This window comes from Vulpes vulpes, chromosome 11 (genome assembly GCF_048418805.1).
Source record: "Vulpes vulpes isolate BD-2025 chromosome 11, VulVul3, whole genome shotgun sequence".
NCBI classification, from domain to species: Eukaryota; Metazoa; Chordata; class Mammalia; order Carnivora; family Canidae; genus Vulpes; species Vulpes vulpes.
The window spans coordinates 33,612,525-33,626,127 of record NC_132790.1 but is presented as its reverse complement, the minus strand read 5'-3'; positions in this window follow the sequence as shown (position 1 = coordinate 33,626,127).

Below are 13,603 nucleotides of genomic sequence, written 5' to 3'. Positions count from 1 at the left end.
ATTATAGGCTCACATTTGATGGGAGAGGGGAAAAAGGTCTTTTCTAAACATCTAAAAAGATCATAAATACTTATCCTCAATGTGGCAGTGAGTGGAGAAAATCAGCCCTTTTGGCCAATAAAAGTCTTTTGTGTTAAGGTTTTTAAAAAATCTCTTTTATGAGGAAATCTGGAAATGTGAATTATAGCCCGAGTCCTGCCAAAATGGGCAGGCTGATTAAACCTCCCTGAACCTCAGATTTTTTCCTCTGTGAAAAGAATACAGTGATGACATTACTTGTCCTGTTTACTTCATGGTTTTGTAGTGAAGAGCAAGAGAGTCAAAGCACTGGCAGTGATTCATAGAGTACAAAGAACAGAGCAGTGGGAAGAGTCACAAGTTACCTTGTGATCTTGGGCAAATTAATTTTCATTTTAGTTTCTTAGTTTCCCCTACTGCAAAGTGAGACCAGCAATGCCTGATGCTGTCCTTGGTGGGGTGTCACAGGGACAAAACAGAGGGTGTTTGTGAAAGTGAAAAAGCAGAAAACCTCGGGGTGCCTGGGTGGCTCAGTGGTTGAGCAGCTGCCTTTGGCTCAGGTCGTGATCCCGGGGTCCTGGATCCAGTCCCGCATCCGACTCCCTGTGAGGAGCCTGCTTCTCCCTGTGCCTGTGTCTCTGCCTCTCTCTCTCATTCTCTGTGTATCTCATGAATAAACAAATAAAGTCTTAAGAAAAAAGGAAAAAGCTACATTCAACTACAGTCATGTTATAGTCTTCATTTCACAGATGATGAAGCAGAGTGTGAGGTGACAAGCCCTTGAGCATTCAGGGCAGAGCTGGGGCTCTTGCCAGGCCTTGTGGGCTCACTGTCTCTGCCTCCTGTGGACATCCTCTATGCCCTGCTTAACAGCACTGACTTCTCTTTACTCTCGGTTGCTAATCTTCCCTAGGTGAAGGCAAGCCCAGACCCATTCTTGGGTGAGGCTAGGAAGAATAAGACCATTTATATCTCTGCTCAGATGACTGGAAAATCCTTTTATCCTGCTTCCCTGAAAAGCATCTCAGAACAAAACTTGGGGAATCCAAAGGCTTAAAGAGCCATCTAGTGGTGAGACTGGTGAATGACTCCATCTTTTGTAGGTAGTGTCATTGCCTTGGAGGTAACCGGAGCAGATTTGTTTTCTTCCTCTCTTAAATTTGTCCTCCCTGGCAACCACCAAATGGAAACCGATGTAATTCCTCACCTTCTCTGCTGGTAGACCAGACTGCAGACCAGTGTGGTGCTGGATGCAAACTGGGAACCTCTGTAGCCTGAACTGCTATAAAGTTACAGTTTCCACTCTTAAGTCCTAGCTTGCAGTCCTGTCCATGTGACTGAATTTTGGGTGGTGGAATGTGAGTGGAAGCAATATACTTCTTTTGTAGGTTGGGCCCATAACACTTTCCACGTGTGACCCTCCGAGCTTTTTCTCCTTCTGTGGTTTGCTGCAGATGGGCACGGCACTCTCGGAATTCATGCCTATCTGTGTGGCGTTGGTTGGTGAAGTCAGTTGTTGGACTAACTGGCTTAGCTCTGCCCACCCCACACTGGGCCATCACAGTGGGTTCTCCTGACAGGTGGTGTGGGAGGTGGTCCCCTGTCCCTGAGCACCTCCACGGTTACTGTTAGGAAAACTCTTAACAGTCACAGTCACTACCGTGACCATTTCTCCTAGTCTTGGGTCTAAGAACACCAAGGATCATCTCACCATAACCTTTCAAAATTTTTATTCTGTTATAGACTTGTCCAGCAGGGCCACTTCAGGTGTGACCAAGTAGATTTAGGGCAACCATTCTGTGGCAGAACTTCCATATGAAAGCACGTGCAGATGTAGCTGCTCTAAGTGCTCTATCACTTGCTAGTTCTTACTATTTGAGCACGCTACTTAACTTCTCTGTTTTGGTCCTCTCTTCTATAAAATATAGGTAATAATAAGGTCTACTTACAGTGTTATTATGTGTTATTATGAGGACAGAATGAGAGAATATGCTTAGGAGGTGCTTGGCACATAGGAGATGATAATGCCTAATAATTTAGGCAGAAGCTCAATTTTGTAGCAGAAGGGGAATCCCTTCCTCATTACAGTAATTCCTGGCCTGACTTGCTAGTTGTCTACAGCATGGGCAGTTACAATCGAGGGAAGGGGAAAGGAAAAAGGAAGCATTCTGAGCTTGAGCCTTTTCACATAACAACGTCTACGTTTGCCAGGCTCTGTGCCGAGTAGCAAGAATGCAGTGGTGAGCAAAATGCACAGGGTCAGTTCCCCCTGGAGATTATAGTTTAGTGGGGACATTTTTGTTTTTATGTAAAGTAATCTCTACACTCAGCATGGGGATTGAACTTACAACCATGAGATCAAGAGACACGTGCTCTATTGACTGAGCCAGCCCGGCGCCCGTGGACACTTGTTTTATTTTTAAGAAGATTTTATTTATTTATTTGAGAGAGAGAGTGAGAGAGCGAGAGAGCACATGAGCGGGGGAGAGGGGCAGAGGAAGAGGGAGAAGACTCCCTGCTGAGCAGGGAGCTGGTTGAGGGGCCTGATCCCAGGACTCTGGGATCAGGACGGAGCCAAAGGGAGACACTGAGCCACCCAGGCGCCTGGGACACATATTTTAATCAGTTAATTACACAGTAAATAAATGATGTGGGCTCTGATAAATGATATGAAGGTAGGATACATGTTGTGCTAACGTGTAAAAGGAACATCAGCCTGGATTAGTTTGAGAAAGTTGTCTGCTGCCTAGAAGGGGCCTGACTCATCAGAAGCTTGTTTGCTTGAGGGCCTGAGGAGTCCTAAAAAAGACCTTGCCTGAGGGGGAAAAGTTCTGGATAAAGAAGACCTGACCTCCGAGGTCTTGGTGGCTAGTTGGGAGGGGCAGGTTTGAGTAAGTGTGGCATCTGCCATTTCAGTACATTTCCTTAATCAGTCCCTTTTGGTTCTGGGTCTGAGTTTTCAGAAAGTGGAGAAGAGGAGTGGGGAGAGAAGAGACACTGTGGCACTCATGTGGTAGTGGCTTTGCTTTGCTTCAGAGCACAGGTTAGATGTGTTTCAGGAATTCTTAAAAAGATTCTGAGTTATTTTGCAGAAGTTGAGGTTTGCATACACAAGTAGAGGCAGGGAAAAGTAGAATTTGGATTTTGACCATTACTATGATCCCAACCTCCCTCACAGGTAGAGTTTGAATCTTGGGGCAATATGGGACCCATGCAAAGTATATTCTTCCATTGCCTGGAGCAGTTTAGACTTTGAGTTATGCCAAAATATCCCAGGTGCTGGGCTTGCTTCAACATTATGTGACATAGCTTGTGTTTGGCTCATAATTTGGAAGGGGTACATAGAACTCCAGTGCAAGACTGACCTTGAATAGGAATTTTGTGGGAAGATTCAGGTCCCCAATGACTTTACAGTTTTGCAACACACGGGTGGGGAGGAATTGAGATCTATATTATCAGTGTGGTTTAACCATAGCACCATAGCAAGAAAGACTCAATGAAAATTACTCTTGTATGCTTGAACCTTAAGAAATGAATAACTCAGCCATCTGCCCATTAAAAAAGAAGGCAGAGGACACGTGGCTTGTCTTTTTTTTTTTTTTTTTTTTTGGCCCTGGGATAGTGATCTCCATGTTGTTTTGACAGAAACAATTTCATTCTGGAATCTACTTCAATAGTTTTAATCCTCTAATTAAATCACTCTTCTGGATTATCCAAATACATGCTCTGGGATGAAATATTTTATAAGATTTTCCTTTAATGAATCCCACTGGGATCTAGTGGAAGCCTAATTAGTTCTCTTAATTGGTGTGTTCTATAGAGGAGGCTCAAGCCAACTGCTGACACTAGTGTCCTCACTCTGCTAAGAGCTTCAGCTCCTGGTTTTTGGCAGTTATCATTTACCCAGACAGATGGTGGATGGGCCCATCATCCCAATGACTTGTGTACCCAGAAGAAGAGGACAAATGCATTCTCCACTCAAGAATATTAATTATCTCTCCAGAAAGTGGCTTTATGAATTAAATAGCTTTTGGTTTCCAATTTTTGAAGCCACCATGATATAATTCTGGGTCACTTCTGCAAAGTTTATTTGCATAAGAGTGTAATATTACTGGAATACCCTAGGCTGCCTCTGATACTTGATTTTATAGCTTGTTCATTGTCTTGGGCCCAGTTCCTATACAAACTCCGCGTCAAGTCACCTTTGACCTTCACTACAAGGGATGATACGGTGTCATGGAAAGATTATGAGTCTTGAAGCAACACTTAAATTTGTATCCAATTTCTACTTAAAGTTAGCTTTGCAATGTTGTGCAAATTCCTTAATTATTCTAATATCACTCTCCTGAGCTATACAAAGGAGAGGAAAATATACTCAGCAGTGTTATTGTGAGAATAAAATCTGATAAACTCAGCAATAAATGTTAAGCAGAAAATATTGTTTCTTCATCTGTGCTCTTCAAAGCACATGACTTATATCTCTACCTACCATTTAATCCATTCTATCTTGTATTTCAGGCAGTTTTAAAATTAGCATGTGCAGGCGAGGCATGTAATAGCAGATAATGGACCCAGGCATGTCATGGTTCAATAATGTAGAAGTTTATTTCTTGCTCATGCTCCAGAGGTCCATGGAAGGGGAGATGTTCTATGTAATAAAAGAAGATGTGGTTGGGAAAATTTGGATTACAAGGCACTTAAAGATTTCTTCATTAAATAATAAGACATAAGCAAATGCCAGATTAAGGGTGTTATTTTCCCACTCAAGCCTTTTCTTTTTGCTAGTCTCAAGGTAGCCATCCTCATATTGAAAGAGAGTGACAGGCACGGGAACTAGCTAGAAAAGAATAAAACTTCAGAACTGTGTCTAGGAAAGAAATGAGATTGTGGTAATTGACATGTGAAAATGACTGCAAGCCAATTATATCCAGTCTAGTTGGGGACATACCTGTCCCTTGCTAGAACGCGGGTTCTTCAAGAGCAATGATTTTTGAAAAAAGATTTTATTTATTTACTCACGAGACACACACACACACAGAGGCAGAGACATAGGCAGAGGGAGAAGCAGGCTTCATGCAGGGAGCCTGATGTGGGACTCGATCCCAGGACTCCAGGACCACACCCTAGACCCAAGGCAGGCGCTAAACCACTGAACTGCTGAGCCACCCAGGGATCCCCAAGAGCAATGATTTTGCTGAATAGTCTCTGTATCTCTTTTTATAGTACCTGGCAATTTATAAATACTGAATTGAATTGAAGCTTGTGTATCCTTTGAGTCAGGAGTACATTAGTATTGGAGACTTAAATGCCAGCATTTGGCCACTGCCAGGAGGGAGGGGTGGCCATAAGTGCATGGAGGCTAGTGATAAGAACTGGGTCAGGGTAGATTCCTAGAGCTGCTGCAACTGAGGGGGATGTGATATTTATTAACTTTTCCCCCAGAAAATATTTTGCTATTTATATATTCACTCTACCTTTAAAGAGAGCAGGTAATATTAATGACAGACGTTTTGCTCCTTTTAGTGACTTGAAAACTTTAGTTCTATGGTTTTGGACATAAAGGGAGAAAAATATGGAGTTTCTGGAGTAGCAGATGAGGGAGACAGCTGTGGGGGTGAGGTAAGGGGCAAAAGAAATAGGAGGAGGAAGTTGAAACAAGAGAGACTGGAAGTAGGTGAGCTGAAGGGGCCTTGAGACTCTGTGATGCAGAGCCTCAAGGAAGTGGTGAGAGGATGCTGACCATCCCACTGGAAGGTGCTTCTATGCTGTGCTGTGCGGTGCCCTTCACCTGCACATCTGCAGCTAAGGCAATCAGCCTACATTTGTGCAGGTGAGGGGAGGCATCCTTGCGAACTCAAAGAAGAAGAAAGCTTTCATTCTGGGAAAAGTGGTGTAAGCCAGAGAGAAGTATGGAAAAGCAGGTGCCTAGAGGGCAAAGCAGTGGAGACTAGGAGATAAAAGCTCTACTTCTTTCCCCAGTGCTCAGGGACTTTGTGCTTCCACAGTACTTGGCATTGAGCTCATTGTACCTTGAACTCCAAAGCTGGTGGCCCCAGCTGGTGTCTCTTCCTCTGAGGAGGAAGTGTACAGAATTTGAATTCTGAGCAAGTGCTTGTAGTGACAGTACTCATTCCTTTTGTGTCCCAGAGATAAAGGAGCAATATTAGTAACTATATGAACTGTGGTCCTTAAATACCTCTGTGGATCCTACTGTGGTTGGGCCAAACTGCTTATGAGTGTCATGAGTGTTATGCCCCTGTCACCATGACTAGAGGTAGGTCAGAAGGTCCTCTGTGCCTGCAGCTGCATGAGTCAGGGAAAATAAGCATTCATCATTTGTTGGGTTCTAATTAGGTGTCAGGATCTATTCTAGGCATCCTAGGATTGTTAATCCTTACAGAAATTTTACAAGGAGGTATTTTTATTTTTTAGAGGTTTTATTTATTTATTTGAAAGAGAAATAGTAAGAGAGAGCATGAGCAGAGGGGAGAGGGAGAATCAGACTCCCTGATGAGCAGGGATGCCCAACTCAGGGCTCGATCTCAGGACCCTGGGATCATGACCTGAGCCAAAGGCAGACACTCAACTGACTGAGCCACCCAGGTGCCCCAGCAAGGAGGTATTATTATCCCCATTTCATATATGAGTAAACTAGGCTCAGAGAGTTAAAGTGACTTATCCCAAGAATACATGGCTTATGGAAGGCAGACTTGAGACTCAAATTTTATTTTATTATTTTATTTAAATGTGAAACTATTTATATTTTACATTTTATTTTGTTATTTATTATGCATATGCTTGTTTATATTATACATGTGTTTTACACACACAATGTGTTATGTGTAATACATCCGTAAAACATTGTTCTAAGTGCTGGTGTTCCAACAGACAGCAAAATGCCATCCCTGACCTTAGAGAGCTCATAGTGTAGCTGGGAACACAGGCAAGGGAAACGGGAGTTAAACATACAGAAACAAAGGAGGCAGGTGCTGGATTACTGCAGTTTCCAGGCAAGTTTGAAGGAAGGCCAAAGGGGGCTGAAATTAAGGGAAGTAACAAGAAAGGAACTCAAGTGAAGAGCCTTGGGATGGAAGTTCCATTTTCTCAATCTTCATTTTCTTCATTTAAGAATAAGCAAAATAGTGACTACCTCACCGTTCTGTTGTGAGGACCCCATTTAATCTGAAAATATACTTGAAAAAGCTCTCCAGTCATTCGTTCTTTACTTATACATCATATACATTTGAATTTTTAAAATTTTAATTCAATTAGCCAACATAATTAGTTTCAGATGTAGACTTCAATAATTCATCAGTTGTGTATAATACCCAGTGCTTGTCACATCACGTGCTCTCTTTAATGCCCGTCATCCAGGTACCCCATCTTCCTATCCACCTCCTCTCCAGCAAGCCTCAGTTTGTTTCCCAGAGTTAAGAGTCTTTCATTGTTTTTCTCCCTTTCTAATGACTTCCCCTTCAGTTTTTCCTCCCTTCCCTTATGATCCTCTGTGCTATTTCATATATTCCACATGAGTGAAGCCATCTGATAATTGTCTTTCTCCATGTCAATGTAAATGGTAAGTATTCATCCTTTCTGATGGCTGAGTAACAGTCTATTACATATATTATATGTAATATAATATATATATATAAATATCTATCTCATCTTTTCTGTATCCTTTCATCTGTTGATGGATGTCTCTCAGCTCTTTCCATAGTTTGATCCAAAGGGGCACATGCACCCTAATGTTCATAGCAGCAATGTCCATCTCATGCATTTTTGATGGCTATAACATTCTAGGACTATGCTTGGTCCTGGGAATACTCTGGAAACAAAGCAGATGTAGTTCCACCCTACCCTCTTGCAGCTGTCAGCCTATGGGTAGCACACACATTTATTTATTCAATGATCACAGAAATATTTAAACTCTAACAGTTGCTCTGCCTGTTACATAAGACTGAAAAGACAGAACAAATAAGCAAAGGGAAAAAAAGTAAGAGAGATAGGGAGGCAAGCCAAGAAACAGACTCTTAGCTATAGAGAACAAACTGATGGTTACCAGGGGAAGGGGGTGGGGGGATGGGTTCAATAGGTGATGGGGATTAAGGAGTGCACTTGTTATGATGAGCACAGGGTGATGCTTGGAAGTGTTGATTCACTATATTGTACACCTGCAACTAATATAACGCTGTAAATTAGCTAACGAATTAAAATAAAATATTAAATTAAAATGAAATTAAAAAAAGAAAAAACTGAAAAGAAACATGAATGACTGAATGTCAGATATTATGAAATACTAGTGTGAGAGGGAATTAACTGAACACAAGTGTTTGGGATCAATTGAATCCAGGATCTATTCAATTCTGTTGAAGGCAGGCAGCTTCTCTTTCTGCTACACCATACCCAGCCTGCAAATGTTTAGTCAAATGGTGTTGTGGATGGAACTCACTTTGGAAGTTAGGTAGATTGGAATTCACATTCTGGTTCTGTCCTTAACCAGCTGGGTCACACTGAGTAGGTTAGTCTCTATGACCTGAGGTTAGTCTCTATGTACCTCAGTTTCAAATGAGTAAGTGGGATGGATGATGATGAAGATGAGAACTAACACGCATTGAGTTCCCACTGTGTGTTTGGTATCGTCCTGAGTATATTAATTCATCTAACAAGATTGTTGTGAGGATTAAATGAAGTAGCATATTTAAAGTATGTAGCACGGTTTGTGGACAAAGCAGGAATCTAATCACAGTAGCCAGTATCAGTGGTGTGACAAGGGTGGAGCAGTTGAAGCGTCTGCTCCCTGTGTGAGCAATAAGGGGGTTCACTGTCCGTGGAGTATTTATAAACAGTAATAAAGCTGTCTGGAAATTGGTTTGCTTTTTATTATCACCATAAACTAGCAATTCTAAACAATGTCAGTTACAAAGTACATGTCCCTGAAAAAGAAAAAAACCCAGAACCAACCACTGTGGGTACTGTGGAGTTTAAATGATTTCAACATGACACATATATATGCATCATCTAGTAAATTTTTGTTACCTTTTATTAAAAATTGTAATTTTCATGGAAATTAATTTGGAGAGCTTCCAGTTACTCTATGAGTCCCCAGCACATGTCGACTCAGCTAAACATGTGGGTTTGGAAAGTAAATTCAAAACCATGTGGAATTGTTGTAGCCCATTTTGGGCATGTATTTATGCACGTAACCAGTAGATTCAAAAGGAAAATTGGATAGTACAGTGATTGAAAGACGAAGAAACAGAGCTGAGCTTGAGTTGCTCCAGTTCTTTCCTTCTCTGGGCCAATCATTCTTGGAACATTGTGCGGTTCAGTCTCTTGGAAGCAGTTCTTTATATGTTTACTGTCCTCTCTTTTAAAGTAGCTAACATAAATATAAAGTGTTAACTCATACTTTCTCCCTTTTCTACTTTAATTATTTCAGTTTTAATTTTTATTGGCATGAATATATATACATAGGGCCAAAAAGAACATTTTTACTGCTTGCATTTCTTGTTTTATCATCCCAGTTATTTGTTTTATTTCATATTACTGAAATTAAATTTATTTTATGGAGGAAGGAGATGTTAAAAAATGATCCCCACCAGATGTCAGATATGCTGGGTATGGACCATGAATGTTACTCTCTTCACTATTCTTCTTTCTTAGGTCAGTTAGAAGCTTCATTGTCTTTGCTTGCATAAACCTGTCGATAAAACACTATTGCTCAGGCCTTGCTGCTTCAGTTTTGCCTTGGAAGGAGGTTGGGAGGGAAGGGAGAAGAAATGGGTAGGAAATATCAGACAGGGAGACAGAACATGAAGACTCCTAACTCTGGGAAATGAACTAGGGGTGGTGGAAGGGGAGGAGGGCGGGGGTGGGTGAATGGGTGACGGGCACTGAGGGGGGCACCTGACGGGATGAGCCCTGGGTGTTATTCTGTATGTTGGCAAATTGAACACCAATAAAAAATAAATTTATTATTAAAAAAAAAAAGGAGGTTGGGGTGGGGGTGAGTGATGACTCATTGACTTTTCTGTGACCACAGAAGAAATTCCTGAAATGCGGGCGATTAGTGATTGAGGGGCAGATCATTTATTCTAAAAGCATCAATCACGGGAGCGGAGGTATGCGATGAAAATACTTGAACGCTTATTCAAGTATTTGGCGTTACAAAAAAAGAGCGGAGGTGTTCATTGAATTGAAGAGCTGGAGTGGTAGAGGAGAAAGTCTCAGGCACACTCTTTCTGTGAGAGGTGATGCACGGCCTCTTCCGTGTTTATTGTAACTTAATCATCTTTACTGACAGATTCGGGTATGTGATGGTGGTGGACTGGGCTGTGCAGTCCATTGTGCAAGTTTCCACTGCACAGCTACTGTTCCGCCTCAGCTTCCTTCTCTTCTAACATTTAGTGAGTACCTATCATGTACAGGTGCTGTGCTAGGAAAGAATTTTCACATATACTCTTTTAAGAACTTGTAAGGGGCTATTAAGAGATGGTAATATGTGAAATAAAGAAGTGGGGCTTTGTTGTTAAGCAAACAAACCTAGGTTCAAATATGAGCCCTGCTAGTTCCCAGCTCTATGACATTGGGCAAGTTGCGTAGCCTCTCTGAGCCAGCACTTTCTCATCTGTAAAATGGGAAAAATAATAACAGCCTCTCTGAGTGGTTGAGAGAAGTAAGGACAGCATTAGATAAAGCTAGATAGATAAAGCTCAAGCATAGCACCTGACACATGCAGGCCATAAAATGGGTACTGTTTTTACTCCTGTTGCAAACAGAATACCTAGAGAGGTTGAGTGACTTGTTTAGACTGTAACAAACCAGCTCTTACTTCTTTGCATGTTTATTTCTGACTAGGGTGCTCTCTCTATGGTTTTCCTCCAGGGGTTGGTGAATCCACGCCTTTTTTTGTTAGGTGGAGTCTCTCTCCAATGTTGGTGCTGATAGAGGTGATGGAATCACATACAGATATAACAGCCCTGCGAGAACCACGTGGTTAGAGCAAGAGGAGAGTATTTCCTAGAAGAAGCTGATGGACCCCACATGTGGAAGGTGTACAGGTACTGGATAGACAAGGACAATGGGTGTCCACTTAGTGAGGTTTTATGGTTCTGTGTTTCGTTAACTATTGAGAGCTGCTGCAGACAACATACTCTTCGAGTGCCTGGCTTTCTCCTCCCTCTAGGTGATATGTAGTCTATACCATATTGATATTTGAGATGCTGAGTGAAGATGCTTTGGTGCCCTAATGTTGGAATGGATGATGGAAGATTTGAGGAGCTCACATTCAGAAAATAGGTGGGAAATTCCCAGCACCTGCATCTCTGGATTAGGGGTCAGAGTACTAGTGGCATCTGATACCTCCCCAGGAATGGCCTTAATTGCTTTGGTTAAGGAAGGGGGCAAAAGCCAAGAAGGGCAACAAGATGCTGCCATGGGGAAGGTCATTTCTTTTCACTTCTAACTTAAAAAAATCAAAATATACAAAATATACTCTTTGCATCCGTGTGAGAAATATCTATCCCCTTTTCCCATGATTGGCAAGTCACATGACATTGATAAAATATCAATGTGGCCCTGACGTTCTATTTCTTTTAGTTACTTCAGGACCTCAGAGAAGGTTTTAGTACTATTAAGTAGTTTACCTGTCTTATTGGTAGTCTCGCCTGCCTATTAACCAGTTATGGAATCAGGAGCTGCATTTAAACTAGTTTAAGCTCCAGATTACAGGGACGCATGGCTGGCTCAGTGGTTGAGCATCTGCCATCAGCTCAGGGCATGATCCCAGGGTCCTGGGATCCTCCCTTCGGAGAGCCTGCTTCCCCCTTTGCCTATGTTTCTGCCTCTCTCTTTGTGTCTCTCATGAGTGAATAATAATAAGAAAGAGCTCCAGATGACAGGAATAGAGAATTCAGTCTTGTGTCTAATTTATTCCTTAATACACACAGGCTTAGTAAATGCTTTTTGAAGAGATGAATAAACAGAGATACTTCCACATTTCAGAGGCAGTGTTGTGGGAACAGATTCTGTGATGGAGTTTAGTGTGCAGGACGGTTATTAAGGTGTGCCCTCCAGAGAGATACCTATGGAAAACAGGGACAGGAAGCAGGACTGGGGACAGGGAAAGCTCTTTGAAATGCAGGTCCAGCAACAGCCTCAGCCAACCCATGGGGGAGCTCTGGAGAGAGAATGGCGCTTCCGAGATATGCTTAGTTGGGCCAAGGTCACCAGTCTTTACATCACTGCATCCGTCAGTCATTGTATGTGAGTCTCCCTGGGAATGATGTGACCTTGGGCAAGGCAGCTCTCTGCAGCTGCAGTAATTCCTGGGGCTGACACCAAAGGCTCTATCGATAGCTGTGCACTCCCCACAGCTGGGTGACGAGTCCTTCACTGACAGGGAATGTAAGCAGAGCACACTGTGTCCCCCGCACACCGGTACTCTGTAAAGGGGTGGTGTATATAAGACAGTGTGCGTGTGATCGTTAACATTCATCAAACTGGAAAAAAGGGACTTCTATCTAAACGCTTCAACTGGGGTGACATAATGGCCTTTGAACACAAGGTGGTGCTGTAGTGTCAGTTCTGAGGCGCTTTGATGCAGCTGGGAGAGAGGAGGTAGGGCCACCTTATTCTTTTTGGAAAGGAAAAAAAATAGGAAAGAGGTTGAGATGCTGTTTTGAAGTTGTTTTTTTTACCTTGACAACTGACTCAGAAGAGGTGAGATACCTTCCTTTCTCCCTCCCTGCCTTCCTCCTCCGTCTGTTCTCAAGATACCTTAGCACCTGCTCCTGGGCTGCAGACTCTGGCCAATCACAGGGGTAGCACAAATGACAATATTTGGCTTTCCCTTTGGGAGCTTTGATGGAAAGAGGAAATGGCAGCTGTATGTATTCCATAAAGCATAAGCTACGTGTGTGCTACATTCCTAAGTTAGAGCTTAGGGAGTGATGGAGAGGAGTTAGAAGCCTGGAGCCAGAGGACTTAGTTTTCCATCAAGAGGAAGCTGTAGCATAGAGGTTCAGTCCACGGTTTTGAGGTCATGCACCCTGATCTATATCTGACCCCTATTGCTTTCCAGCTGTGCGAACTTAGGCAAATGATGTAATCACTTTATGCTTTTAAAAGGCCTCTTGTCTAGAACTGTAATTATAGGCCTTCCATGGTAAAGGGTTAAGTACCTGGCATATGACAGGGCTAACTATTGTTTTTAATAGTTTCTATTAGTTCCCAAATACTCTTTTAAAAAAATATTTTATTTTTAAGCATTCTCTATACCCAACATGGGGCTCAAACTCATGACTCTGAGATCAGAATGGCATGCTCCACCAACTTAGCCAGCCAGGCGTCCTTAGTTCCCAAATGTCCTTGAGCATCTATACTTTGCCAGGCCCTATGCTAGTTGCCTGGGAAACAAAGAGGAGCACAGAACCCTCATGGAGCTTGCAGGAGACAGGGGGTACATATCAGGCAATGAGAATGAGGTGTGAAGTCCTAGGATTGAGACACAGGCAGGGTGTATGGGAGCAGGAGAAGAGATACCAAACTCATTCTTGATGGGAAAAGCACATCATGAGTTCTTCTT